A 14,746-nucleotide genomic window follows, 5' to 3' on the forward strand; every position below is an offset into this window, starting at 1 on the left:
AAGTAGGCTTACATTCACACTGGTGAAGGTACTGTGAAAATCCCCTAGTCGCCACACCCCGGCACCTGTTTGGGTACACTGAGGGAGAATTTAACATGGTCAATGCACATAACCAGCACATCTTTGGGCTGTGGGAGGAAACTGGAGCTCCCGCAGACACAGGGAGAACAGGCAGGCTCCGCACAAACAATGACCCAAGCCGGGAATCAAACCCAGGTCCCTGGTGCTGTGAAGCAGCAGCGCTAACCACTATGCCACCATGCCGCCCCAAAACACATTGGGATTTGTGACTCCATTTTGAGTCAGTGTAAACATTTTAAATTAAGGTCGCTGCGAGCAGGGTTTAAACCTGCACGGGGAAACCCCATTGGATTTCAAGTCCAACACCTTAACCACTCAGCTATCACAGCTAAATGTCCACCTGGTGAAGAAGCATAGAAACATAGAAGCATAGAAAATAGAAACAGGAGTAGGCCATTTGGCCCTTTCAGCCTGCTATGTCATTCATATTGATCATAGCTGATCATTAAATTCAATAAATTCTCTTACGGTTAACATGCAGTTTCAGTTGGCAGTTAGGAAGGCAAATTCAATGTTAACGTTCATTTCTAGAGGACTAGAACACAAGAGCAGGGATATACAGCTGAGGTTAGATAAGGCTCTGGTCAGACTCCATTTGGAATATTGTGAGCAGTTTTGCCCCCATACCTCAGGAAGAATGTCCTGGCCTTGGAGGGGATTCACAAGAATGATCCCAGGAATGAAGAGTTTGTCATATGAGGAGCAGTTGAAGAGTCTGGGTCTATAATCGACGGAGTTTAGAAGGATGAGGGGGGATCTGATTGAAACTTACAGGATACTGAGAGGCCTAGATAGAGTGGATGTGGCGAGGATGTTTCTACTAGTGGGAGAGGCTAGAACTCAAGGGCACAACCTCAGAGTGAAGGGACGCTCCTTTAAAACTGAGATGAGGAGGAATTTCTTCAGCCAGAGGTGAATCTGTGGAAATCATTGCCACAGAGGGCTATGGAGACCAGGTCATTGAGTGTCTTTAAGACAGAGATAGATAGGTTCTTGATCAATAAGGGGATCAAGGGTTATGGGAAGAAGGCAGGAAAATGTGGGTGAGAATCATATCAGCCATGATTGAATGGTGGAGCAGACCCGATGGGCCGAAAGGCCTAATTCTGCTCCTATATCTTATGGTCTAACCCTTGGATAGCAAAAATCTATCAATCCTAGTTTTAAAATTAACATTTGAGCTATCATTCATTTTCATTTATAAAAGAGAGTTCCAAACATCTATCACTCTTTGGGGGCAACTTTTGCAGCTCGTCGTGGCAGCTGATCGCCATGTCATAGAACCATAGAATACCTACAGTGCGGAAGGAGGCCATTCAGCCCATTGAGTCTGCACCGACCACAATCCCTGTTCTCATAACCCCACATATTTATCCTGCTAATCCCCTTGACATTAGGGTCAATTTAGCATGGCCAATCAACCTGACCCGCACATCTTTGGACTATGGGAGGAAACCGGAGCACCCGGAGGAAACCCACGCAGACACGGAGAGAATGTGCAAACTCCACACAGACAGTGATCCGAGACTGGAATTGAACCCAGGTCCCTGGCACTGTGAGGCCGCAGTGCTAACCACTGTGCCGCCGTGTCGAGTGGGTAAGATCAGGTGAGAGGCGAAAACACGGCTTCGCGCCCGGTTTCTCACCTGATCTTACCGGCTGCCTTCTGCTGGTGTGGTCGACACCTGGGAAGGACATGAGGCTGATTTAAACGCTCATTTGCTAATTTTAATATTATTAGTGAGCCCAGGATACAATTGGGCCGTGCTCATCTGCCTTAATGACCTTGCCGATGGAGGTCCTCACCAACGGGGAGCTGACGTAATGGCCTCGCCCGCGGGGGGGGCAGAGACCATTGAAGCCCCAAAACATCGGCGCCATTGTCTCCCATTTTCCAATTCTCTCCCATCGTTGAGAGGCTGCCATCTCTCAACACCTGGAGAGGGAAGAACAGCTCCCTGCCAGCTAAGAAAATATGTCTTGAGAGAACTCTCCATCTATCTAACAAAAGGTACCAAATCAGAAAGAGTTTACTGACAGCAAGATCGACAGAAGAACTCCAAACGTTTTTCCATAGCCACAGCACCTGGTTGTAGTTTTTTTTGAGAGTGACTGAAGTCTGTTATTTGTTTTGATAATGAGTGGACCTTGTATTTATTTGAACAGCATTCCAGTATTATCTTGCTTTCATCAATATATTACTTGTTTAGTTAAAGTTCCCGATTGGTTAAATAAACAACTTGTTAATTGTTCACTTAAAATGATTGTCGGCTGTTAATGAAACTCTAAAGGTTAATGAAGAACAGTTCGTACCTTCCCAAACACTTTTAACAGATTACGAAGCGAGGTATTCCTCTTTGGAGGATTCGGCGTGGCTTCTCTGAGTTGTAACAATACCTCCTGGTGCAGATAGGGAACCCGGGCTCCAGGTGACACAAGACTTCGAGATCACCTGGCAGCTGCTGCTTTTGGACACCGAGCTTGTAAAATTCACAATTGATATGTCCAAAACCTCCCTCCTTCCCTCCTGTCCCTCTCACCTCCCTTCCTTCCTCCCTCTCTCCCCCAACTCCCTCCCTTCCACTCCAACCCCTTCCCCTCCTCCCTCCCCCTTTAATGTTACAATAAGACAACAGAACCTCTGTGTTCAAGTAAAAATATATATTTTATTGACCATTGTGTTAAAGTAAAAATAAATTTATAGATTGTTGTGCGAAAAAATTTATTTTGTTGCAAGAAATTTGGAAAGGTTGAGGTAGTTATTAAACGGGATGTCACACTACAGCTGCTAAAATTAAACATAAGTTAAATGTTAACGTGGAACCAAAGTTTTGTATTTATAACATTGTTTTTGTTATTAAATGTTCTCCATTAAACTTCACAAACTTCTACAAATGTCTTTTTGAAATATCAAAACACAATGTTTAAACACGACAAAATTGAAATAAGGCAGAAATATACACACAAATCCAAAAAAAACGCAAATGTTATAAAACACAGTGCAGAAGAGGCCCTTCAGCCCATCGAGTCTGCACCGACACGTGAGAAACACCTGAACTTCCACCCAGTCCCATTTACCAGCATTTGGTCCATAGCCCTGAATGTTATGATGTGCCAAGAGCACATCCAGGTACTTTTTAAAGGATGTGAGGCAACCCACCTCCACCTCCCTCCCAAGCAGCACATTCCAGACTATCACCACCCTCTGGGTAAAAGATTTTTTCCTCACATCCCCCCTGAAACTCCTACCCCTCACCTTGAACCTATGTCTCCTTGTGACTGACCCTTCAACTAAGGGGAACAGCTGCTCCCTATCTTACATCAAGTAGGTGGCCAACTCCACAGGATAATTTAAAAAGGAGCATGCATACCAGGAGAGGGGTTCATTCTGCTTACACTGAGGCATCTGTGAAAGAGGAAGAAAGCACAATTACATTTGCATCAAATTAGCTGTCGCCTTGATGCTATGATCAATTGGCTTTTCTTCTTACCTTGACTCAGGCCCAAATCCACGTCACCAATTATTGTAGGGTTTGAGATTCACATCAGTTGTCAAGCACTGTGGAGTGAGATCCTTTAGACATGCCAGGCCCCCTCCAATCAGTGAATGGCATGGCCGGCATGGTGGCACAGTGGTTAGCACTGCTGCCTCACAGCACCAGGAACCTGGGTTCGATTCCTGGCTTGGGTCACTGTCTGTGCAGAGTCTGCAAGTTCCCCTTGTGTCTGCATGGGTTTCCTCCGGGTGCTCTGGTTTCCCCCCACAATCTAAAAGACGTGCTGGTTAGGTGCATTGGCCATGCTAAATTCTCCCTCAGTGTACTCAGTGGTCTAGTTTGGACCAGGGAGCGGCACGGGCTTGGAGGGCTGAAGGGCCGGTTCCTGTGCTGTATTGTTCTTTGTTCTTTGTACCCGAATGGGTGGCGGAGTGTGGCGACTAAGTGATTTTCACAGTAACTTCATTGCAGTGTTCATGCATGCCCACTTGTGACACTAATAGATAAACTTTAATTTAACAATCCCAGACATTATGGGCTCGCTCAGATTGCAGAAAGAAATGGAAATGTCTTTTAAAAACCTTGCTATGGTATGTTGAAGGACAGTGACAGTTAAAAGCAAAAAAGCCCCGTGAGGCACTTTTCCAAACTTATAACCAGGTCAGAAAAATCTTCGGAGTGTTTCAGTCCAACAGGGTTTATAACAGCTCCCCACTAGCAGAGAGCGGGCAGTCTGACCCTGCTGGAGTGAAGGGAGACAATCGAGGTCCCCCACAGGGTCGACAGTAAGGGTGGATGCCCCCTGGGCATTGCCAGCTTGGCAGTGCCAGCCTGGCCCACTGGCACTCCCCAAGGAGCAAAGTGCCAATGCCCAGCGGGGAACCTTGGCATTGTCCACCGGGCATCAGGCAGTGCCAAGGAGGTGGGGCCTAATGGGGTGGGGTTTCAGCAGGGTGGGGCCTGTGGGAGGAGATCAGTGTGGGTGGAGAGGTCCTGATGCCACTTCACAGTCGGGCTGGGGTGTGTGACAGAGGGAGGGAAGCTAGTGACCAGGGCTGGCCATCAGGATGGGGGAGTTGGCCGAAAAGAGGCGGGGGGGGGGGGGGTCAGGGCTGGGGGATGGGTTGGGGCTACCATGGGGGGAGTGGAAATTGGGACTGCTGGGGGTGGAGGGAGTTTGCCTGGGGGGGGGGGGGAAGATTGAGGCAGGGGCCTGCTTTGTTGGGGGGTGGGGGGGGCCAAGGTGGTGCCGAGGATGTCCAGGGGGCCTGCGATCAAGCCTTGGGGGGGGGGGGGGGTGGTTGATGAGGCAGCAATGCAAGGTCACAGGGTTGGCCAGCAATCGGGAGGCCGGTAGTGTGGGCCATTACACAGGCACCGATCTCTGCTCTGACAGATCGGCGCAGGCGCGGTGGCCTGCTCGGCGCTATGCTGCCAGCCTCTCCAGCGGGAATAGGCCACGCCCCCAGTTTTTTCACGTGCGTCACGCTAGTGCACTCTGCAGTGCACAGAGTGGGAGATTCATTTTGAAAATCCCGCTAAAAAAACCCAGCAGGATTTCCTCCAGTTTTTATGTGAATTGGACACTTAGAATCGCCCCCAAAACCTTTGTTTCCATTCAGATTGGGTCCAGTCCTTTGAACTCTCATTTGATTGACAGCTTACTGGTTTTTACTCAACATGTAATCAGCTGTGTTTATTTATACCCTTCCTTTCATGCTTGAATGCATCTCCAATACCCTCTTTGTTCCTATCCATAACGTTTATGCAAAAGAGGAAGTGAAAAGTAATTAGCCGGTTTGAAGTTGCCCGCAGCTACGACCACATTAGCTGCAGGGTCGGAGCCAGCAGAGTGGGTCAGGTGAATCCAGATTGCCTTCATGCCCCAGGCCACAAAGTTTGGAGATGAGTCTCATAGGAATAATGGTGTTGAAGGCTGAGCTGCTGTCAATAAATAGGAGTCAGACCTAGGTGTCTTTGTTATCTAGGTGTTCCAGGGTTGGGTGTAGAGCCAGGGAAATGGCATCTGCTATGGACCTGTTGCAGTGATAGGTAAACTGTAGTGGATCCAAGCAATCTGGGAGACCGGAATTGATTTGTGCCATGACTAATCTTTCGAAGCACTTCATAATGATGGATGTCAGAGCCACCGGATGATAGTCATTAAGGCACGCTGCCTGGCTTTTCTTCAGTATTGGGACGATGGTCATCTTCTTGAAGCAAGTAGAGACCTCAGATTGTTGTAAAGAGAGGTTGAAGATATCTGCGAATACCCCCACCGTCTGATCGGCGCAGGACTGAGTGCTCGTCTGCGTAACCGATCTGGGTACGCTTTCCGTAGGTTCACTTTCGAGAAGGCTGCTCAGATACAGAACGAATGAAGGATGAGCATAAAAAACTTTCTCAAACTAAAAAGGACTAGTCATGTTCTTCAGTGATCTGGACTGAGGACAGTCTAAGTTACTGAAGCGGTAAGTGATATAAATTTCAGAATTGAGAGAGCGATATTAAAACTTGCCAGTAGTTGGGGTGAAGCAAATTATAATGAGGATTGTGATTAACTCAGAGATGTGAAATAATATGCTTTTGAAGCAAGAATAGGAAAGGGAAGTACACGCTACAAGATTTTAAATGGGGCACAATAACCTTTGTACGAAAATGCATCATTAATACTGATAGTGCGTGTAGCTAAGGCCATTCAAAAAAGGCGAGAAGAATCCTTAGAATTGCATCTGGTACAAAAGTAATGTTGATCAAACATAAGTTGGGTTCCAGCCAGTCAAATCCGACTACCTTACAGAATCTTGATTTGGAGCAACAACGTGACCTGGTCATTTCCGAACACTGTGCCATATTCAGCACTGAAGCAACCTTTCCACTGGAACATAGCAGTTATCTGTATTTTGGCCACATTCTCTCTGTGGAGGATTTGTCATCACTTCCCATTTAGATATAATACCCTTTCTCTCTCTTTACCTTTCTCACCAACACAATCCATACACATAGTGCAGAAGGAGGCCATCTGGCCCATCAAGCCTGCACCGACAACAATTCCACCCAAGTCCTATCCCCATGACCACACGTACTTATCCTGCTAGCCCCCCCTGACACTAAGGGGGTATTTAGAATGGCCAATTCACCTAAACTGCACATCTTTGGACTGTGGGAGGTAACCAGAGCACCCGGAGGAAACCCACGCAGACATGAAGAGAATGTGCGAACTCCACACAGACAGTGACCCAAGGCCAGAATTGAACCCACGTCCCTGGCGCTGTGAGGCAGTAGTACCAACCACTGTGCCATTGTGCCATCCCACTGTGAAGGCTGACCTGCAACACTCCTTTCTGCTGCAGCATTCCCAATGAACTTTATCACATTTGTCTGGACAAAGGGTATGGCCGGAATTCTCCCACCTCGCCCGCCACGGAATCGGAGCGGGCGAGGGTCCGACAACAGAAATCTCCATTGATCTCGGGCGGGAATTTCCGGTCTCGCCCAAGCGAGGCACTAAAATCCTGCCCTATCTCTTTGCTGTGGATGTTCTTGTAATTCCCGCTGATAAAATCAACCACCTTTGACCTTTCTGAAGGTACTTGAGGAGACGTCCCACTTACATCTTCAGAGACTTCCTCACAGGTGGACAGAGTGGTGAAGAAGGCATTCGGCATGCTTGGTTTCATCGGTCAGAACATTGAATACAGAAGTTGGGACGTCTTGTTGAAGTTGTGCAAGACATTGGTAAGGCCACACTTGGAATACTGTGTGCAATTCTGGTCACCCTATTATAGAAAGGGCATTATTAAACTAGAAAGAGTGCAGAAAAGATTGACTAGGATGCTGCCAGGACTTGATGGATTGAGTTATAAGGAGAGGCTGGATAGACTGGGACTTTTTTCTCTGGAGCGTAGGAGGCTGAGGGGTGATCTTATAGAGGTCTATAAAATAATGAGGGGCATAGATCAGCTCGATAGTCAATATCTTTTCCTAAAGGTAGGGGAGTCTAAAACTAGAGGGCATAGGTTTAAGGTGAGAGGGGAGAAATACAAAAGGGTCCAGAGGGGCAATTGTTTGACACAGAGGGTGGTGAGTGTCTGGAACAAGCTGCCAGAGGTAGTAGTAGAAGCGGGTACAATTTTGTCTTTTAAAAAGCATTTAGACAGTTACATGGGTAAGATGGGTATAGAGGGATGTGGGCCAAATGCAGGCAATTGGGAATAGCTTAGGGTTTTTTAAAAAAAGGGGCAGCATGGACAAGTTGGGCCGAAGGGCCTGTTTCCATGCTGTAACCCTCTAAACCTCTACTTCCTATTGAACATTTTCCATGCAGGCATCTGATATTCCAAACCCCCACCCCACATACTTCAAAACAAATGTCCCAGACATCTACAACTTAGCAATATTGTGACTGAATATAAATCGCACTATATTCCCAGGCTAGGATTTGAAATGGTCACTATTAAAATAGCAGCATGGCATAATTGTGATGATTGACAAAACTTATCAGTTGATGAGTCAGGCTTGCTGCAATGTCCCAGGTTAACCCCTTCCAGCCTCGTCCCTGACATTTATCCATTCAACAGTAAGAAGAAAACACTGGAATCGTACAACTTAATTAGTCGGCAGAAGGAGTCTTGTGCACAACTTTGGTCACTTCATTATGGGAAGAAAGCAATGTATCTGGTGCAGAGTAGATTAGGATGTTGCCAACTATCGGAGTACAGTTTTGAACAGAGAGATGTGAAAAGGCAAAGGCTTTTTGCACAAAAGATGAGACAGCTAAGGGGTGGCCTGATTTAACGCCTTCACAATTGTGAAGTTTTATAATGAGGTTGTGATGAATTTCTTCCACCTATCAGTGAGATAGTAATGAATGGGCACAAATTCTCATTTTGCTCGCGATAATTTTAAATTAGAAGTCATCTCTTCACTGATTCCCCAGGCAGGAAAAGTAGTCTTTCTTCATTCTCTCTTTCAAAACTCTTCATAATGTTAAAAGAAATTGAATAAATCTCCTCATAGGCCTCCCTGCTTCACTGAAAGTGATCACATCCCCTCGAGTTTCCGTATATCTATGATTTCTCATTACTGGCATTATTCTGGTCAACAAATATTGGATGTTTTCAGTTGATGAAGTTTATTTATTTATTAGTCACAAGTAATCATACATTAACACTGCAATGAAGTTACTGTGAAAATGCCCTCGTTGCTACACTCCAGTCCTTGTTTGAGTACACTGAGGAAGAACTTAACATAGCCAATTCAATGGCTGGGGGATTTTCACAATAACTTCACTACAGTGTGAATGTAAGCCTAACTGTGACGAATAAATAAACTTTACTTTTACTTTACTTTTACTTCACCTAACCTGCACATCTTTGGACGGTGGGAGGAAACCAGAGCACCCGGAGGAAACCCACGCAGACACAGGGAGAATGTGCAAACTCCACACAGACAGTGACCCAAGCCAGGAATCGAACCTGGGTACCTGACGCTGTGAGGCAGCAGTGCTAACCATCGGCCGATGTTGCGATTTTATGTACAAAAGTTTTACTTTAAGTTTATTTATTGGTGTCACAAGTAGGCTTGCATTAACACTGCAATGAAGTTACTGTGAAAATCCCCGCGTCGTCACACTACGGCGCCTGTTCGAGTACACTGAGGGAGAATTTATCATGGCCAATGTGTAATGACTTCAATCAGAACATTGGACATTGGCCTATTGGAGTATGAACTCCCTGATTAAGGATCCAATTGATGAGCCAATCAGGGAGTCATTGCCTTGTACTTAACTGTGAGTGTCAGTTCCTCTGACACCCCCAAAGATAGACTGCTAACTGATACCACTCTGTGTACTGCTATCAGAGTTGTAAGTAAAGGAATTTGGTGAAGGGACTTCTGCCTCTGCCGACTTATTACACAATGCACCTAACCAGGACTGTGGGAGGAAACCGGAGCACCCGAAGGAAACCCACGAAGACATGGGGAGAACATACAAACTCCGCACAGACAGTGACCCAAGCCAGGAATCAAACCTGGGTCCCTGGCGCTGTGAGGCAGCAATTCTAACCACTGTGCCACCGTGTCTTATTCTCCCACCATATAGTCTGATTCCGCTGCTTTTTCAGAGATTTCACTTCAGAAACTAGTCTCTTCTTCTCTCTCTCCCAGTTGTATTTTTTTTGCAATGCATTCCATTTTGAACATTCATTTGTACTGCTGAGCGTGACAGGCTCAGGATGGATCTTAGCTGGAGTAAAGTGTAGCTAATGTCCTGATGGTGTTGGAACCCTTCGACTTTGCTCAAGCTCAGTTTTCAGCCTCTTAAGTTTGTGCCCCCGGCTGTCGATCTGTTTTTCCATTGTCAACAGCTGCCCCTCCAGACTACATACCAGGGTCTCAGTTACACAAATCTCCTGCACAACCTCTGCAGTGCCATCTTCAGATCATGGGTGTCCCCGTCAGACCCTGCGTCTCTCCCCTCTGGGTTGCATTTTCGCTGAGGTCACCCTCACCTTTTAGGTTTTGTTTCTGGAATGTAACTTCTAAACTATCCAGTCAAAGCTGTTGCTTCTGAGGATTTCCAAAAGGGTTCTCACCCTTTAAAAACATATCCAATTTAACCTTGATGGTTGGGTTGTTGAGCAAGACCAGATCATGGTAGCTCTTCTTGTTCTTGGCATCTTCATTGGACTTTGGATGCTGCTGTACAGAGTTAAATAGGAAAGGGAACAACTCTCATCCAACCATCCTTCATGGATAGGTGGCATGGTGGCACAGTGGTTAGCACTGCTGCCTCACAGTGCCAGGGATCTGGGTTCAATTCCTGTTTTGGATCACTGTCTGTGCGGAGTCTGTACGTTCTCCCCATGTCTTCATGGGTTCCCTCCGGGTGCTGCGGTTTCCTCCCACAGTCCGAAAGACGTGCTGGTTAGGTGCATTGGCCATGCTAAATTCTCCCTCAGTGTACCCGAACAGGCGCTGGAGTGTGGCAACTAGAGGATTTCCACAGTAACTTCATTGCAGTGTTAACGTAAGCCTACTTGCCACAAATACTTTAATGAGTTTCTGTTTTGGCTCCTTTTGTTCCTGTTGTTTGTGATCAGCAATCTTTTTATTCTTGTTAATCATTGATGCATGAAGGAAGTCAGCAGCTCTTTTGCAAACTGAATGGCCAGAATTTTAACATCCCAACCCCCCATGGGAATCAGAGCAGGCGAGGGACGGACAATGGAAAGGTCTGCTGACTTCAGGTGGGATTTTACGGTCTTGAGACAATCGAGGCCGTGAAGTGCCGTCCCCTGTTCTTTCCAATTAACTCAAAAGTTTCTGTATGGTAAGGAGTTTCATGGTGTGCCTCCATTTCTTTTCCCAAATTTACAAAGGGAGCATGTAAATGCATTCTGGTAATCCTCGCCGAATTTTTCAGTGTACATTTGACCTTCATTCCTGTCAAAGCATTTGTATGCATCTTCTGTAAACGCTTCATCCTTTGTTTCTCCATCCTGAGCCACAGTTGCTGAGCCTTTGTCATCTTGGTCCCAGCACTGCTAGCCTGAACTGTGGCCACAGCTGCTTTGAGAGCTTTCTCAGCTGCTGCTCCTTTAGGCTTCTGGCTGGGCAGCTTCAGAATCTGTCATGAGATTTACCTCGGCACAATTTAATTTTTTTACAGCCAGTTTCTTCCCATTATTGCTGGATAGTTTATTTAACAATTTACATGGACCAATCGACAGACTGTCCGTTCAACTGCATGGTTACATCAATATGGCCCTCAGCGGAATCACTTTTCCAGTAAATGTTTTTAACACTATCTTCGAGGATTTCCAGACAATGGCCCAAACTCTACCACCTTCCGGGGCGGGCGAGGTTCCCAGAAGGGAAATCCCCATTGGCCTCGGGTGGGATTTTACCGATCTCGCCTGAGCGAGGCCATAAAATCCCGCCCAATATGTCAAAGCTTTTCTTGATAAACAGTTTCTGGTACCAATGAAATGGCTGCTCCAGTGTCCACCTCCAGTTTCACCAGCTGTCTGTCCAGGAAAGGAGTGACCCAGTCATGGTTTGTTGCGCCAGTAATGGTGCTTAATGACAATTCATCTTCGGACTGTGACTCGAGTCCTTTCTCAGGTGCTTTTTGGACTATGTGGATACTTCTCTTCTTCGGCTTTCCATTCAATGCATTCAGCATTTGCTTTTTGTAATTCTGTGTTGAAACTTGTTTCTTTTCCCAGCAGACATATTCAATGTGGCCCTTATTGCCACAATTCCTGCACACAATGTCTTTGCGCCAACAATCTGCGGCTAAGTGCCACTTTTTGCACACCAATGGAAATGGAGAATCTTTTGTGTCTGTTTTTGTTTTGGGCTGACATCTTGTGAATTCTTGTGCTCAAACTCAACTGTTGAGTTCTTCAGCTGCAAATTCCATGGATACAGCAACTTCCAAAGTTTCCTTTAGGGTTTGGTTGCTTTCTGTTAACAACATGGGCAGCACGGTGGTCAGCACTGCTGTCTCACAGCGCCAGGGTCACAGGTTCAATTCCGGCCTCAGGTGACTATCTGTGTCGAGTTTGCACATTCTTCTTGTGTCTGCGTGGGTTTCCTCCGGGTGTTCCCACACTCAACAACAATGTCGGGTTAGGTGGATTGGCCATGCTAAATTGCCCCTTAGTGTCAGTGGGATTAGTCGGGTAAATATGTAGGGTTACAGGGATAGGACCTGGGTGGGATTGTTGTCGGTGCAGGCTTGATGGGCCAAATGGCCTCCTTCTGCACTGTAGGGATTCAATGGTCTATTCTATGATCTGTGAACGGCTTTTGAATAACCTTGCTCCTTAAGCCACAGACTCATCTATCTCTAATGGTATCATTCAAAACATCCCCAAATTCACAGTGTTCAGTTGGTCTCTTCAAGGTAGCTACAAACTCAATGATCGATTCATCTTCTTGTTGGTTACGCTTATGGGGCATAAATCTTTCAGTGATGACTAAAGATTTTGGTTAATAGCGGCCCTGCAATATTTCCACTATTTCTTCATAGGTTTTCTTGCCTGGCTTTTCCAGCTGTACCAGACTTCTCAAGAGGTTAAATACCTTCCCCTTCATGATACTCAGGAAAGTTGGGACTACTAGATCTGCCGATATCTTGTTCACTTGGACAAAATAGTCGAATCTCCCTGTATATGATCTCCTTTGCTCTGTATTCACATTGAATAGTCCCATGGCAGCAAAACTCCTGTCATTTTTACTATGGAAAGGGTCTGGATGAACACGATGTGCTATGAATTTTCCGCACTACCTTGTTTCTTTTCTCCCCAAAACAAGGTAACCCGAGCTCAGCCGGTTTCCTTTTGTGTTTTACAACAGGCCCCCACTCTAAAGTTGTTGTTGCAGGGTACTTGCTACTCACAGTGCTTCCGGAACTGTTACAGATCTTTTCAGGCATAAAACATAGCGAGCTTCTTTCCGAAGTTGCTTTCACCAGAATTTTCAATTATTGTTTTTTTGCTCCAAAGGCAGCGACTGTTGTTTAGCACCCCTCCGTCACCAGCTTTTGTGTAGCGATGATTTCAATTACTTAATCTTCCGTCATGTGTCTACAATGCTATGGGACTTTTTCCACTTCTTTTATTCTTTTAGAGTTGCCGCAAATATGGTCTGACCACCTCGTCGCCAGTTTTCCATGTGGTGGTTTTAAGAGGTAGGCTGGAGGCCTCGAAGGTTTAAACAAATGGAGAGCTTTATTGAAAGGATGTTAACACTACAAGCTGCTAAGATAGACGGTTGGTCCGATCACCGATGTCATCACTGATGGCACGCGATTGGTCTCTGAAAGTGACCCAGCTCCACTGCGAAGCTGCAGGTGAGGAAACACTAGAAGTAACATGGGTACACAACAAAGAGAGACCTCTGTATTTCCTCAGCCTCATCTCTGGCAGTCATGTTAAGTGGAGTTTTCGCTTACTGTGAAGAAAAATGTGATTACTTTTATTTAGGCGGTGAGATTTGCCAGCCACGCTGTAGAGGTTTCGCTGCAGTGAATATGATGTGTCAGTCAAAAGTCCATTGACTTAGGTGGGACCAGAAGACCCGGTCGGCAGCCAGGACGGGAAAATCTCACCCAAAGTGTAGGGGCAGCACGGTGGCACAGTGGTGAGCACTGCTGCCTCACAGTGACAGGGACCCAGGTTTTCGATTCCCGGCTTGGGTCACTGTCTGTGTGGAGTTTGCACATTCTCCCTGTGTCTGTGTGGGTTTCCTCTGGGGGCTCTGGTTTCCTCTCACAGTCCAAAGATGTGCGGGTTAGTCCCCTTAGTGTCCAAGGGGACTAGCTAGGGTAAATACATGGGATTATGGGGATCGGGCCTGGGTGGGATTGTGTTCGGTGCAGACTTGATGGGCCAAATGGCCTCCTTCTGCACTGTAGGATTCTATGATCTAAGTGTTCCCTTTACTTAAATTTAATATTAAATATATTTATTTGTTTCAGCCATTGCCGCCATTTCCCAACTTTTACCTTCAATTGGCCATCCTCTAACATTCTCAAGCTTAACTCAATGGCCTCCTCCATTGCTGACTTGCCTCTGTCATCCCCACATGTGTGGTCTGCTTCAATGGACTGTCTGCCTTTCCAGCCTGAGATCTGTTCCAATCCCGACTGTTCCTCTTCTCCCACTGTTCTGCAGGTCCTTGCCACCCCTGCTCTGATTTTCCCCTGAGCTTCCCTCTGCCAGGTCCTTCTCTCACAGCTGCCATTTCAAAATCATGTTCCTGGCATGGGTCAGGGTCCAGTTTTTTAAAAGTAGGATTCTCTATAGTTGTTTTCAAAAGCTGAAGCTCAAGGAAGGCCAATGTTAGACGACTCTCACCAACTTTTACAGATGCACCATAGAAAACATTCTTTCTGGTTGTATCACAGCTTGGTATGGCTCCTGCTCTGCCCAAGACCGCAAGAAACAACAAAAGGTCCTGAATGTAGCCCAATCCATCACGCAAACCAGCCTCCCATCCATTGACTGTCTGCACTTCCCACTGCCTCGGCAAAGCAGCCAGCATAATTAAGGAGCCCACGCACCCCGGACATTCTCTCTTCCACCTTCTTCTATTGGGAAAAAGATACAAAAGTCTGAGTCACTTACCAACCAACTCAAGAATAGCTTCTTCCCTGC

The 14,746-nt window shown here is 46.3% G+C and overlaps 1 non-coding gene across 1 annotated transcript; it reads right to left on the reverse strand.

The window, feature by feature from the left end:
* Positions 1–328: 328 nt before the first annotated feature.
* Positions 329–410, reverse strand: trnas-uga (transfer RNA serine (anticodon UGA)). Its single transcript has one exon. It is a non-coding gene; the product is annotated as a tRNA-Ser (tRNA).
* Between the last annotated feature and the right edge of the window lie 14,336 nt (positions 411–14,746).

Source organism: Mustelus asterias, chromosome 6, assembly GCF_964213995.1.
Source record: "Mustelus asterias chromosome 6, sMusAst1.hap1.1, whole genome shotgun sequence".
NCBI lineage: Eukaryota > Metazoa > Chordata > Chondrichthyes > Carcharhiniformes > Triakidae > Mustelus > Mustelus asterias.